Source organism: Crassostrea angulata, chromosome 8 (genome assembly GCF_025612915.1).
Source record: "Crassostrea angulata isolate pt1a10 chromosome 8, ASM2561291v2, whole genome shotgun sequence".
NCBI classification, from domain to species: Eukaryota; Metazoa; Mollusca; class Bivalvia; order Ostreida; family Ostreidae; genus Magallana; species Magallana angulata.
This window is the reverse complement of record NC_069118.1, coordinates 14,246,554-14,259,717: the sequence shown is the minus strand read 5'-3', so window position 1 is coordinate 14,259,717 and position 13,164 is coordinate 14,246,554. Positions and strand designations below refer to the sequence as shown.

At 36.4% G+C, this 13,164-nt stretch overlaps 1 pseudogene; it reads right to left on the bottom strand.

Annotated features, from left to right (window-relative positions):
• Positions 1–4,338: 4,338 nt before the first annotated feature.
• On the bottom strand, positions 4,339–5,470 carry LOC128159330 (uncharacterized; annotated as a pseudogene).
• Positions 5,471–13,164: the final 7,694 nt, after the last annotated feature.

The window sequence follows — 13,164 nt, the reverse complement described above, 5'->3', positions numbered from 1 at the left end:
CATGTATAGGGGAAATCCAAATAGCATAAACAAAGAAAACAAATTTAAGAAGGCTAAAATTATGAAAAAAAACATCGCATAAAAACAGTGTTATCATTCTCAGCATAAAAAATTCAATTTTGATCGATTAATGTAGAAATCTAGGAATATTGATCTACAACATTGTTGCCATACACAAAAATACACAAAGATTAACAATTTTAATATTTTTGTCTTCGAGAACAACTTCTGCGTAACACTATCTGAAAATCGAGCCCGTATGGTTTTACTAAATATATTTAAACACTCCAAGTTTTGAGATTGATGAAAGTTTTTATATAAAATGTTTACGACAATTACAATAATAATTATCATACTAATTTTTTTTTTCGTTTTCATAAGAAACAAACTCCGCTCCGAATACTCTAGGGAAGTACCACATGTATTACTATAAACGAAGCATCAAGTCTTTTTTTTCATACTTGACAAAAGTCAGTTTTAAGATACGAAAGAATAATTCTACATAGGAATTGGAGGAGCAGGTCACGCACTTTTGACGAATATTAGTACATTAGTATATAAGCATACAAGTATGGCTGGAATACCAGGTACGTAGAATCGTTTTTGAATGGGGGCACACTCATCCAAAACAAATTGACAAGCAAAAAAAGAGGAGCGAGCAAAAGGAAAAAGTTGAATTAAAAATAAAAATTTTAAAATTATGAAAATCCTAATATGGCGGTGGGTGTTGGTTCCTAGTATACATGTACCTATACTATAATAACTTCCATTCCGCTCCTATCTTTCTTATTTTCAATGTTTTTCATACCTTCAAAAAGGTTAACAGTTAACGGGGGACAACTGCATGATAATTCAATTTTCTATATGAAAATTTAAGAAAAAATGAAAATTTTATAAGTGCGCTTTAGCGCACGCAATGAAATTATAATTTCATGAGTAAACTGTAGTAGGTATAATGATGTATACTTCCGCGTTTCCTCGATTCGCAAGCCCTTTAAAGTTATCGGGATCGAGATCCAAATATTATTAAAACTTCCTTCTGACGATGGCGAGCGATCAAAGACTGACTTCTTCTAGCAGATAAATAAATACACCATTTGTTATCACAATCAAAACGACTTTATTCCATCTATAAAACATATAAGATGCAAGGTAATATTTTTGTGGAATGTCACTATCTGGTTGAAGTTATAAACAAAATTTTGAAAAATAATAATATCAGCTGATAAGTTGAGTCCTATAATGTCTGTCTGTCCTGCATGGGCACCACCAGACCTTCAGCTTTTATAATCCCTCTTCTTTTGGTACAGCATTTAAGTCTTGTCTCTGAAAACAGAAACGGCTATAAATCACAAACGACTAAATATGCATTCTTTTTTTTTATACTGTGGTAAACTATGCATTGTATAAACTGATAAACTTAAGTAAACTGATTTGGGAAGATGGGCTGGGTGGGAATGTTATACCTTACTTCACTTTACTCATAGAATTATAATTTCACTGCGTGCGCTAAAAGCGCACTTATAAAATTTAATTTAATTTTATAAACTGAAGTAAGGTATAATGATGTATTGTTTAAAGCCCATTAGAATTAGTTTCAAAACAATTTCCTGAAATTTGTTATCATCATCAACAATTGGACGATTGTAGAACTTTTTAAAAGTTTTACAAGACTTCCAATTTCCTTTGTTGATAATCTGTTCAATTGATAAACCATACTTGTTAGCTTTGGAAGTACTTGCACCTCTTGTTGAGTGGGGTTTGAAAACTGAGACATCTATTCCAGACAGTGCTAACAGATTTTTCAGCCAATTTGCTATTGTACAGGATTTAACTGCTTTATGTGGTTTTATGAAACTTACAAACAACTGTTTTTCTTCTGCCCTTATTATTTTGGTTTTCTCCCAATATTCCATGGTACAAGAAATGATATCTAATTTTGGGTGTTCTTCATATTTTGTGAACTTGACCGAAATTGGGCTTTGTCCCACTCTCCTTGACTTTGTTAAACTTTTCAAAGTAAATATAATTTCATCTTCAGTGATATTCATGTTCTCAATATCAAATTTGTGAATTTCAGATGACCTGCTTGCTGAGGCAAGAGCCATTAACATACACAGCTTCATTGAAATTTCCTTCAGTGACAAATCTGTGTTATTTCCCATGCCTGTGATATATGAGAGTACTTTATTTACATCCCACATTTGCATGTATTTTGGCCTTGGTGGGTTTTTGTTGAAAATTCCTGTCATAAGTTGACAAATGAGGTCGTGTTTACCAATTTTGTTGCGTTCAATTCCCGCATGGAATGCAGATATTGCAGACCTGTAGCTGTTAATTGTCCTATACTCATAGCCTTTTGCATATAATTCTGCCAAAAATCAGCTACATATTCCACAGAGGTTTGAAATGGATCAATTTGTTTTGATTGACACCAGCTATCCCACTGTCTCCAGCAGCTGTTGTAAGCTGTCTGAGTTCCTTGTCTCCAACCTGCAGCCAAGAGTTCGGAAGTTTGCACCGAAACTCCTGCTGCTTGTTTTTGTCTCCTGAAACCTTCCAAGCCACTAGCTTTAAGGTTTGATTGCTGAATAGTGGATGCACTACTGCCTCTGGTGACAGTAGCAGGTTTTTCATGGGAGGTAAAAGAATTGGGTTGTCTATTGACAAGGTCAGAAGTAGTGGATAGTATGGTGGAGTCTGCCATGCTGGAGTTATTATGACAATTTCTGACTTTTCTTTCAGAACTTTGGACAAACACCTTATTATTAGGCAAAATGGAGGGAAAGCATACCCTCTTTTGTTGTTCCAGGGTATCTGGAATGCATCCATTCCCATTGCATACCAACTCAAGTAATTTTCCAGGTGTGTGTTCAACCAGTCTGCAAAGAGATCTATTTTTAATGGCCCCCACATCTGATTTATTTGTTTGAATATTCCCTTGTTCAGCATCCAGTTGCTGGTATCCCTCATCTGACAACTCTCCAAGTCTGCTTGAGCATTCTGTATTCCGGGTAAATGTTCTGCAGTAATCATGATCTTTTTGGATAGACAGTGAGTCCAAATCTGCTTTGTTGTTTGTAATAACAGTTCTGATCTGGTCCCCCCATTTTGTTCAGATATGCAACAACTGTTGTGTTGTCTGATTTGATGTGAACATGAATGTTCTGTTTGTGTTTGGTCAGTGATTGAATTGCAAACTGCCCTGCTTTCAGTTCCAGTACATTGATATGCATTTTTTTTCTCTGAGGGGTTCCAAAGCCCCCCCCCCTTCTTAAGCTCTGAGTGAGACATACTGCCCCCCACCCTGTTTTCGAGGCATCTGTTTCTATTACCAAGTCCTTGTCTGGGGACAGTCGAATTTGTTTTCCATTCCAATGTTCCAGCTGCTGTAGCCACCAGTTTATCTCCCCTCTGGAAGTTTGTGGGAGTATTATCATTTGTTGATAATATCTTTTTGATTTTAGCAGGCATTTTGTTTGAAACATTTGAAGCTCCCTCACATACAGTGAGGCTGGGATGACAGCTTCTACTGTAGCATTCAGTGTTCCTATTAAACTTGATAACTCTTGTATTGACACTTCTGTTTTGCTGATCATGTCTGTACATTTTCTTTTGATACTCTCTACTTTGGTTGCTGATAGAGTAATATCTCCATTTCCACTGAATTTACTGTTAGACCCAGAAATTCTAATTGCTGACATGGGGTTAGAACTTATTTTTTCCAGTTAATTAACCAACCTAGATTGTGAAGCATCCATAAGAGTGTGTCTCTGTCTCTTGAGAGCCCTTCTTGTGATTGATTTAGCAACAATATGTCGTCTAAGTAAATCACAAGGCGGACTCCTATGCGTCTTAATAGCGCAATGACTGGTTTCATTATTTTTGTGAAAAGTCTCGGACCTGATGCCAGTCCAAATGGCAGTCCTTTGTACTGTAGCATCTGTCCTTTGTACTGAAACCTTAGATACTTTCTGTGATCTTTGCATATTGGTATGCAAAAGATCTACTTTGCATAACCAATCCCTTCTCTGTATCAAGTTTTTTACTACCTGAAACCCCTCCATTTTGAAGTGATTGTATACTACAAATTGGTTTAGAGTTTTCAGATTGAATATTGGTCTCATTCCCCCATCTTTTTTGGGGTGTACAAATAAATGACTGACAAACTGACAATTTGTTTTTGTCTGAACAACCTCCACTGCCTGTTTGACCAACATCTCCTCTATTTCTGAATTTAGAGTTTGCATTTCTTGTTCTGATAATTTTATTTGAAATCTCTGAATTGGTTCTGAACTGAATTCTATTTTGTAACCTGAAATACTCTCCAATAAGTTTTCATCTTTTGTTATCATTTCCCAGTTTTCTCGAAATGCTTCTAATCTTCCCCCTAGGGGTATTTTGTCTTGACAAATTTCTTTGAACCTGAGATGTGTCACTGAGGCATGTAGGTTGTTCAGACTTGATATTTTTGTTATTTGTTCCATAACGAGAGGAATACCATTGGTAATTTTCATACCTGTTTTGTCCTGATCTTGGTTTCTTTGGAATCTTGTAGTTAGACTGCACAGGTTTTCTGTTACTCTGACTACCTTGTTTCGACATCCATGTAGACTGTCTGCCCCCACGATTTCCATACCCACGTGAGGGCCCTGCATGAAAGGGCGGTTGGGATGTTTGGTCTATGCGCCTCTTTTTTGATTGCATTTCTTTAGAGAGATCTCTGGCTCTTTTTCTGCTTTTGCTCTTTCTGTCAAGAGCCTTAAATACTGTCTCACCATAAAGCACATCCTTCTCTCTACTCAAATCATGCTCATTAGTTTTAAGATGTTCTTTCGCTTTCTTAACACCTTTCATTATTTTCGCCAGGAAATTATCACGCCGCTCGTACAAACAAGTGGCATTAGCTTGACCAACTAAAACAACTGTTTGTTCTACCAGTTTCAGTATGTCGAGAACTGTGAACTCTGAATTCTCTTCCTGACCCTTCCGTGCCCCATCTACAGCCTGCCAGATTTTTGCCAACGGCCTCATAATCTGAGCGATTTTCTTTTGAATAAATGTCAGGCTTTTATCCTGCATTTTCAAAAATTTCAAAGCATTAAACTCTATGAAATCCTCCACAAAATCATCAACTTTGGGAGGTGAACAGAAAGCATTCGCAGGCACAGGGGCAGCATCTAAAATGTTACGTTTGATGCTGTCTTCTGTCAGGTGTTGATAAAAATATTTCTGACAATAAGCAGCCATGCTGCCATAAAGCGAGAATGAATTCTCACCTTCTGTAGGATCAAATCGAATTCTCACCTTCTGTAGCATCAAATCCTTCTCCATCAGATTCTGCCTCTAAAGAAATTACATCAGAGTTGTCATGCAACTCTGTTTCCTGATGACTATCATTATCATCAGAGATATCAGATCTCTCAGAGTCTTGTCCCGATTCGTACGGGTCACTTTCCGAGTCATTCATGTTGCAATTCATTTTGCAATAATGCACAGCGTGCCTCAAAAAACACACACGACGTGTCAAGGAAATGCACAACGTGCCTTCATTATCTGTTTAATGTATTAAACCGAAAAAAATTTCAAAAACTTTCGACAAAACAAGTCGATTAAATCCGTTTTTTATACTTTGTCTGAAAAAAGTACGTCTGCTCGAGAGCGAAGCCAGCGAAAGAAGGAAGTTTTAATAATATTTGGATCTCGATCCCGATAACTTTAAAGGGCTTGCGAATCGAGGAAACGCGGAAGTATACATCATTATAGGAATAAGAGTACCAATGCACCGGATGTTGACATCAGAGAAAAAGTTATAGAACATTGTAACACGGAATAAATGGATAGGCGTCAGGCGATTGGCTGAATTCAGGTATGTAATTATTTTCATTTTAAAGCCAAAATATAAATGTTTGAAAGATATGATGGGATGAGGGAATATTGCAGAAAATACAGAAATGCCAGAGGAGATTGTAGGAGTGGGGGTTAATTTTTTAAGCAGGGTGCCCTTTACTGCTGATCGCTGTAAGTTGTAAACAAGTGCGAATTTGACCTATAAACGCCACGGGACCATGTATTTTTTTGAAAATTTCTGAAAGTGCTTAAAATGAAGTTTCAAATGATACCAAAGATTTGGCTGCTATTGTCATAGTAAAGTACTGAGAGGTCCTAAGGTTTGTATAGAGTTCTATGGGAAAATAATTGGTAGGCTTTTCCCTATACCTTACTTCAGTTTACGAAATAAAACTAGACTTTGACCCGTACGTGCACGGGTTGACATTGCTTATTAGCTGCAGGTCTGTAGCTCCCGGTCTGAAAAAATTCGGATGGAGGATCCCAGGTCCTCCATCCGAATTTTTTCAGACCGGGAGCTACAGACCTGCAGCTAATTGCATATATGATATCGAACCTTTACGAAATAGATACATTGACCCAACGTATCGTTGACATTTTCATAACAAAGCTATAAGCCTACAATAATGCTTTCAATTTCACTACACACTGCGTAATAGATCTAACTGTCTCGGGACAGGCCTTCACCACATTTAATTTCCCTTCAAACACCCGTAATATAGAAGAAAATTGCAGAATCGCTCCGAAACGATTTTGGAAAAAATTAATGAAGTTGCATTGAAAATAACATATCACTGAAGAATTCAACAATTTTTCACGAACGTTTTTTACTCGCTTCAAATTTACACACCATGTTGAAATTAGGAACTCTCGGGATTTTTCATAGTTAATGCACTGTGTTAGAGTTATTTTCTTTGATGAACAGAATATATAGCAAATTTTCAATGAAAATTTACATATATTTTTATTATCGTTTCTAAGTTTGTCCATGCAAATGTGATATTGTGGAAACGTAAACTAAAGAGCCTCCAGTGATTTAGCTTGAATGTAATGCGCATGGGCAGGATTGTAAAATCCAAAAAATCCTGATGATTTCGGAATTTTTTGAGGAATTTTCGTTGATTATTAATTAGCGAAGCTCGATTGAGAAAAAATAAAAACAAATTGGTAATCTTCAAGTACCAATGATGTTTGCACTATTTAAAACAAAAGCCAAAAAATTCCAGTCAATTATGTTAATATAGTAGTGTAGATAGATACTTGCTTGCGAAAAAGCCCCACGAAAAAAAAAACCAGCGATTCCTGGTCAACCACAAGCATGCAATCGATCGTTTTGACAATCCAGAAGCTGCAAGACAGTATTTCAAACCGGGATATGTTTACCTACAATCAACAACGGGAACTACCCTAGAATTTGGCTAGGTTCAAAACCAACCCCAAGCAGATTCAGCTATCCCAAATCTAAGGTGTGTTTCTACTGTTTCGGTGCGGGTAATGTGTGCACCCATTGTCCACCAAAGTTTCAGATAGGACCAAGCAGAGTTTTTGGTGAGCATCTTCAGAATTTTTACAACGTAACGTTCGTTAAATTAAAACAAAAACAAAAAATGCAAATGTTAAAGGTAGATTAAGCAAGCATCTGAATTATTGGAAGAATATTAATAATGCCAGTGAAACAGATTCAATTTTATTTTTTTAGAACGCATAGTGACATGTTTTCAACATGCTGATTCCAAGATTTATGAAAATTACAATTCAGCTATATATTATTGTATTCAGTATGTCATGCTGAATTTCATCTGTTTTTCTAGTATTGAAAACTGTTAAAATGGTTTTAATTCAAACGTACGCTGTTCATCTTCTGCATGTGATAAATTCTCGACAACAATTTGTGAAAATACAAAGGGCATAGAACGTTTAATTTGATTAAAGTCACTTAAATTTGATAGCATCAAAGAGGAGTTAGATTTTGTACAAAAATATGGTTTTATGTTCTAGTTTGATCTTTTTCTGGATATTATCATATACATATATAATGTACAATTTTTTCGGATTTTAATGGCCAGGGAAATTTTAGGTATTTACTTCTTTTCGATTTGGTTTATATTTGGTTCCATTTGTTTTTTTTTAAAAATACGTATACAGAGAGAGAGAGAGAGAGAGAGAGAGAGAGAGAGAGAGAGAGAGAGAGGAGATGACCTAAGTGTGCGTGTTCCTAAGATATAACTTAGGAAAAAACGGTTAGGAAAGAAAGTAGGCGCATTAGATGTAAATTCGGCAGGAACCTGGGCACATAGGAAGAGTAAAATTTCATTGATTATTTGTGCATATTTATTAAACTATAAAGTTAACGTTATTTGGTTCCTTTACGGTAAGGAAATTGATAAAAAATGTTTGAAATGCAGTTAGTTTTATCAAAACATGGGTCTGAATATAGCAGCACGAGGCAATTTACGCAAAATCCTACTTCTTTACAGCTATTTTTAAATGATTTTATTGTTTCTGGGTCTTCTCTCCACAAATTTAAAATGTGTAAAGATTATATATTTCAACATAGAATGTGTTGCTTGTTAAAAATAGATGGAGAGATGACCCAGAAATGACCAAATATGTACTTTTTAATATATTTTTAGGATGAAAATAAACTAAGTTATGAGATATGAAAATTTCTTGTTAAATAATTCTTTATATCATTACTTTATGGAGTCTCCCATGGCACATTGGATTCGTGTCGGCTTTATGAAACTCGGGCTATTGGTGTTTTGGGTTCGAATCCTGCTGGTATTTACTTTTACCAATATTTTTTTTCTATTTTTTAATTAAATTTACAATTAGGTTTTTGAAAATACTTCATTGGCTTTTTTAGCTATGGCATTGGCGGATCCAGAGGGGGGGGGGGGGTTCCGGGGGTCGGAACCCCCCCCTTTCTCTGGGACATATGAATTTTTTTGAAAACGTTTAATGCCTATTTAAAGACAATTTTTCCCATTTATAATATAAATACTGTAATTATCTCAAATAAATGCTTTTAAAATTGCTTATTTAAATAATATCGTACTACGTCCCATTATTTTGTTCTTATATAAAAAAAAAAACCTATCGACTTTTTATCGAAATAAAGTACACTGTACTCCCCTTTAGCATCCGGTGTTTACTACACTGAGTAAACATGTGGAAAATTAAAGAAAAAATACAAAAAATTAAGCAGTATTATAGATTTACAATAACATTTACAATGTATTATCTACTCTATTTTTTTTTAATCGAATATAGTTCGTACAGTTTTGAACTGAAAAGCCATCGAGTAAAACGACATAACGGTTCAAATACGAGTACACGCATTCGTTTTACTTTAAAAAGCCGCTTTCAAATGTATTGTTTAGTTAATTAACCTAAATATAATAGATGAGTTTTACTTCGTTTCATACGAAAAATACAAAGAAAACTACATGACCCGCTTATGCGGGTTATGCTATTTTTCTGGAATGCTAGCTACCTTCATACCCACTTTTAAACACAAAAGAAAGCCTTTTTTGTTTTGTTTCCAAGAATCGGAAATTCTGTTACAAACATACCTTGTAAAGGGTTTATATGTAAACCATTATGAAAATGCACAACTTTTCAATTATTTTTTTTTAAAATGCTCGCGTCTGTACCAGTCCGGATGATGTAGCGCACCCATTACAGAGGTCACATCAAGTTCCCTGGGACGACAATTGCTTTTACCATTGTATTACACACGTACCATCTTTTCAGCAGATAAATTATCCCCATTCTTTTGTCATATCATGTCATTTAGACCTTTATTTAAGAAGGCAATCAATAGAAATCAAAATCGATAAATAGTTCAGAATTTAAAAACATCAAAGACATAAAAAAAAAAGTTACCAAAATATCCATTTATTAATAGTTTGTCATAATTAGTCTGAGTTGTGTTTTGTTTCTTAGTGTTTCTTTTCTATCAAGCATAGACGCACTGAATTTATCATTGCTGGAAAGTTGGGTTTCTGAAGGCTAGATATAATGCAAATCTTCCTTACCTAAACCAAAAAGGCAAAACACTCAATAATGCAGTGCACTCTAATGTTGATATAGATGTGAAATAGATAGTGATGAGATTAATGTTTATTAAATACAGTTGTATACGCACGGAAAACGTTCAAAAAGTCCTTGTTTGTAGACAAATGATGAATTTTGCACATATTGATTTTCATCAAATGAAACCCCCCCTTTTCCAAATTGCTGGATCCGCCTCTGTATGGTACCGTTTTCGAAAGTTTAACACAACTTCTAAATGATTGTCTTGTTTCCGAATTTAAAGGCGTTTACCTCTTTGTTTTCTGACACGTATACATGTAAACAATGGTTTCACCGGAAAAGTATGGGTGTTGTGTTTGTAAAAGACAACTTAAAGGAAAAAGAAAGCGGCCAGTTAGTGTTAACATTGCAAAGGTTCTTCGAACGAGAGGTATTGAAACTACAAAAGTAAGCACCATATGTGACTCATGTAGACTTTCAATCAAAAATACTTTGTCTAAGAATATATCTCGAATACCAATACAGGGTAGTCCAAATGAAAATAGCATCAGTTTGCCAATTGTGACAGCTGGAAAGTGTAATAAAAGCTGCATTATTTGTAGAAAAACGGGCTCCCTGAAATGCATTCCCAGAGAAGCAAGAATGGACATCTTTATTAATTTTCGTATTCTTGTACCACTTGGTGCCCGATGCTGCCCTCTCCATCTAACCGGCAATTTCATTGAACCATCAACATATGTTCATACATCAATGTTCAGAAAAAAGTCCACTGCTTTAAACTCTGGTGAAATTGTGTCGTTATTTAATGATTTAAGAAAAGTTGCATCTACATCTCAGAGTCGCCGAATGTCATTTGATAACCACTTGCTATCTGATGAAGATTACAAAACCTTGTTAGGAGTGTCAATAGATCAATTTATCGACCTCAATCAACATGTCACATCTATGCGTAACACAAAAGAAAGAACAATAAGAAACGCAATTGGCATTTTCCTATTTAAAATGAAATGTGGATTGTCTAACGCCCTTATTGCCACTCTTTTTAGCTCACCTGAGCTGAAAGCTCAAGTGAGCTATTCTGATCACATTTTGTCTGTCGTCCGTCTGTCCGTCTGTCCGTCTGTCCGTAAACTTTTCACATTTTCAACATCTTCTCAAGAACTACTGGGCCAATTTCAACCAAACTTGGCACAAATCATCCTTAGGCAAAGGGGATTCAAAGTTGTGAAAATTAAGGGCCACACTCGTTTTCAAGGGGAGATAATTAGAAATTAATGAAAAATTTCGAGAAATTTTCAAAAATCTTCTTCTCAGGAACCAGTAAGCCAGGAAAGCTGAAACTTGTGTGGAAGCATCCTCAGGTAGTGTAGATTCAAAGTTGTGAAATTCATGACCCCCGGGGGTAGGATGGGGCCACAATGGGGGGTCGAAGTTTTACATAGGAATATATAGAGTAAATCTTTAAAAATCTTCTTCTCAGAAACTAATCAGCCAGGAAAGCTGAAACTCGTGTGGAAGCATCCTCAGGTAGTGTAGATTCAAAGTTGTGAAAATCATGACCCCCCAGGGGTAGGGCGGGGCACAATGGGGGGTCGAAGTTTTACATAGGAATATATAGAGTAAATCTTTAAAAATCTTCTTCTCAGATAATAATCATCCAGGAAAGCGTAAACTTGTGTGGAAGCATCCTCAGGTAGTGTAGATTTAAAGTTGTTAAATTCATGATCCCTGGATGTAGGGTTGGGCCACAATGGGGGGTCGAAGTTTTACATAGGAATATATAGAGTAAATCTTTAAAAATCTTCTTCTCAGAAACTAATCAGCCAGGAAAGCTGAAACTCGTGTGGAAGCATCCTCAGGTAGTGTAGATTCAAAGTTGTGAAAATCATGACCCCCCAGGGGTAGGGCGGGGCACAATGGGGGGTCGAAGTTGTACATAGGAATATATAGAGTAAATCTTTAAAAATCTTCTTCTCAGATAATAATCAGCCAGGAAAGCTGAAACTTGTGTGGAAGCATCCTCAGGTAGTGTAGATTCAAAGTTGTGAAATTCATGATCCCTGGATGTAGGGTGGGGCCACAATGGGGGGTCGAAGTTTTACATAGGAATATATAGAGTAAATCTTTAAAAACCTTCTTCTCAGAAACTAATCAGCCAGGAAAGCTGAAAATTGTGTGGATGCATCCTCAGGTAGTGTAGATTCAAAGTTGTGAAAATCATGACCCCTGGGGGTAGGGTGGGGCACAATGGGGGGGTCGAAGTTGTACATAGGAATATATAGAGTAAATCTTTAAAAATCGTCTTCTCAGAAACTAATCAGCCAGGAAAGCTGAAACTTGTTTGGAAGCATCCTTAGGTAATGTAAATTCAAAGTTGTGAAAATCATGACCCCCAGGGGTAGGGTGGGGCCACATGGGGGGTCGAAGTTTTACATAGGAATATAAAGAGTAAATCTTTGAAAATCTTCTTCTCAGAAACTAATCAGCCAGGAAAGCTGAAACTCGTGTGGAAGCATCCTCAGGCAGTGTAGATTCAAAGTTGTGAAATTCATGATCCCTGGGGGTAGGGTGGGGCACAATGGGGGGTCGAAGTTTTACATAGGAATATATAGAGTAAATCTTTAAAATTCTTCTTCTCAGAAAATAATCAGCCAGGAAAGCTGAAACTTGTGTGGAAGCATCCTCAGGCAGTGTAGATTCAAAGTTGTGAAAATCATGATCCCTGGGGGTAGGGTGAGGCCACATTGGGGGGGGGGGTGTTAAAGTTTTACATAGAAATATAGAGTAAATCTTTGAAAATCTTCTTCTCAGAAACTAATCAGCCAGGAAAGCTGAAACTTGTGTGGAAGCACCCTCAGGTAGTGTAGATTCAAAGTTGTGAAAATCATGACCCCCAGGGGTAGGGTGGGGCCACAATGGGGTGGTCGAAGTTTTACATAGGAATATATAGAGTAAATCTTTAAAAATCTTCTTCTCAGAAACTAATCAGCCAGGAAAGCTGAAACTTATGTGGAAGCATCCTCAGGTAGTGCAGATTCACAGTTGTGAAAATCATGATCCCTGGGGGTAGGGTGGGGCACAATGGAGGGTCGAAGTTTTACATAGGAATATATAGAGTAAATCTTTAAAATTCTTCTTCTCAGAAACTAAACAGCCAGGAAAGCTGAAACTTGTGTTGAAGTATCCTCAGGTAGTGCAGATTCAAAGTTGTGAAAACATGATCCCTTGGGGTAGGGTGAGGCCACAAGGGGGGGGGGTGTTAAAGTTTTACAAAGG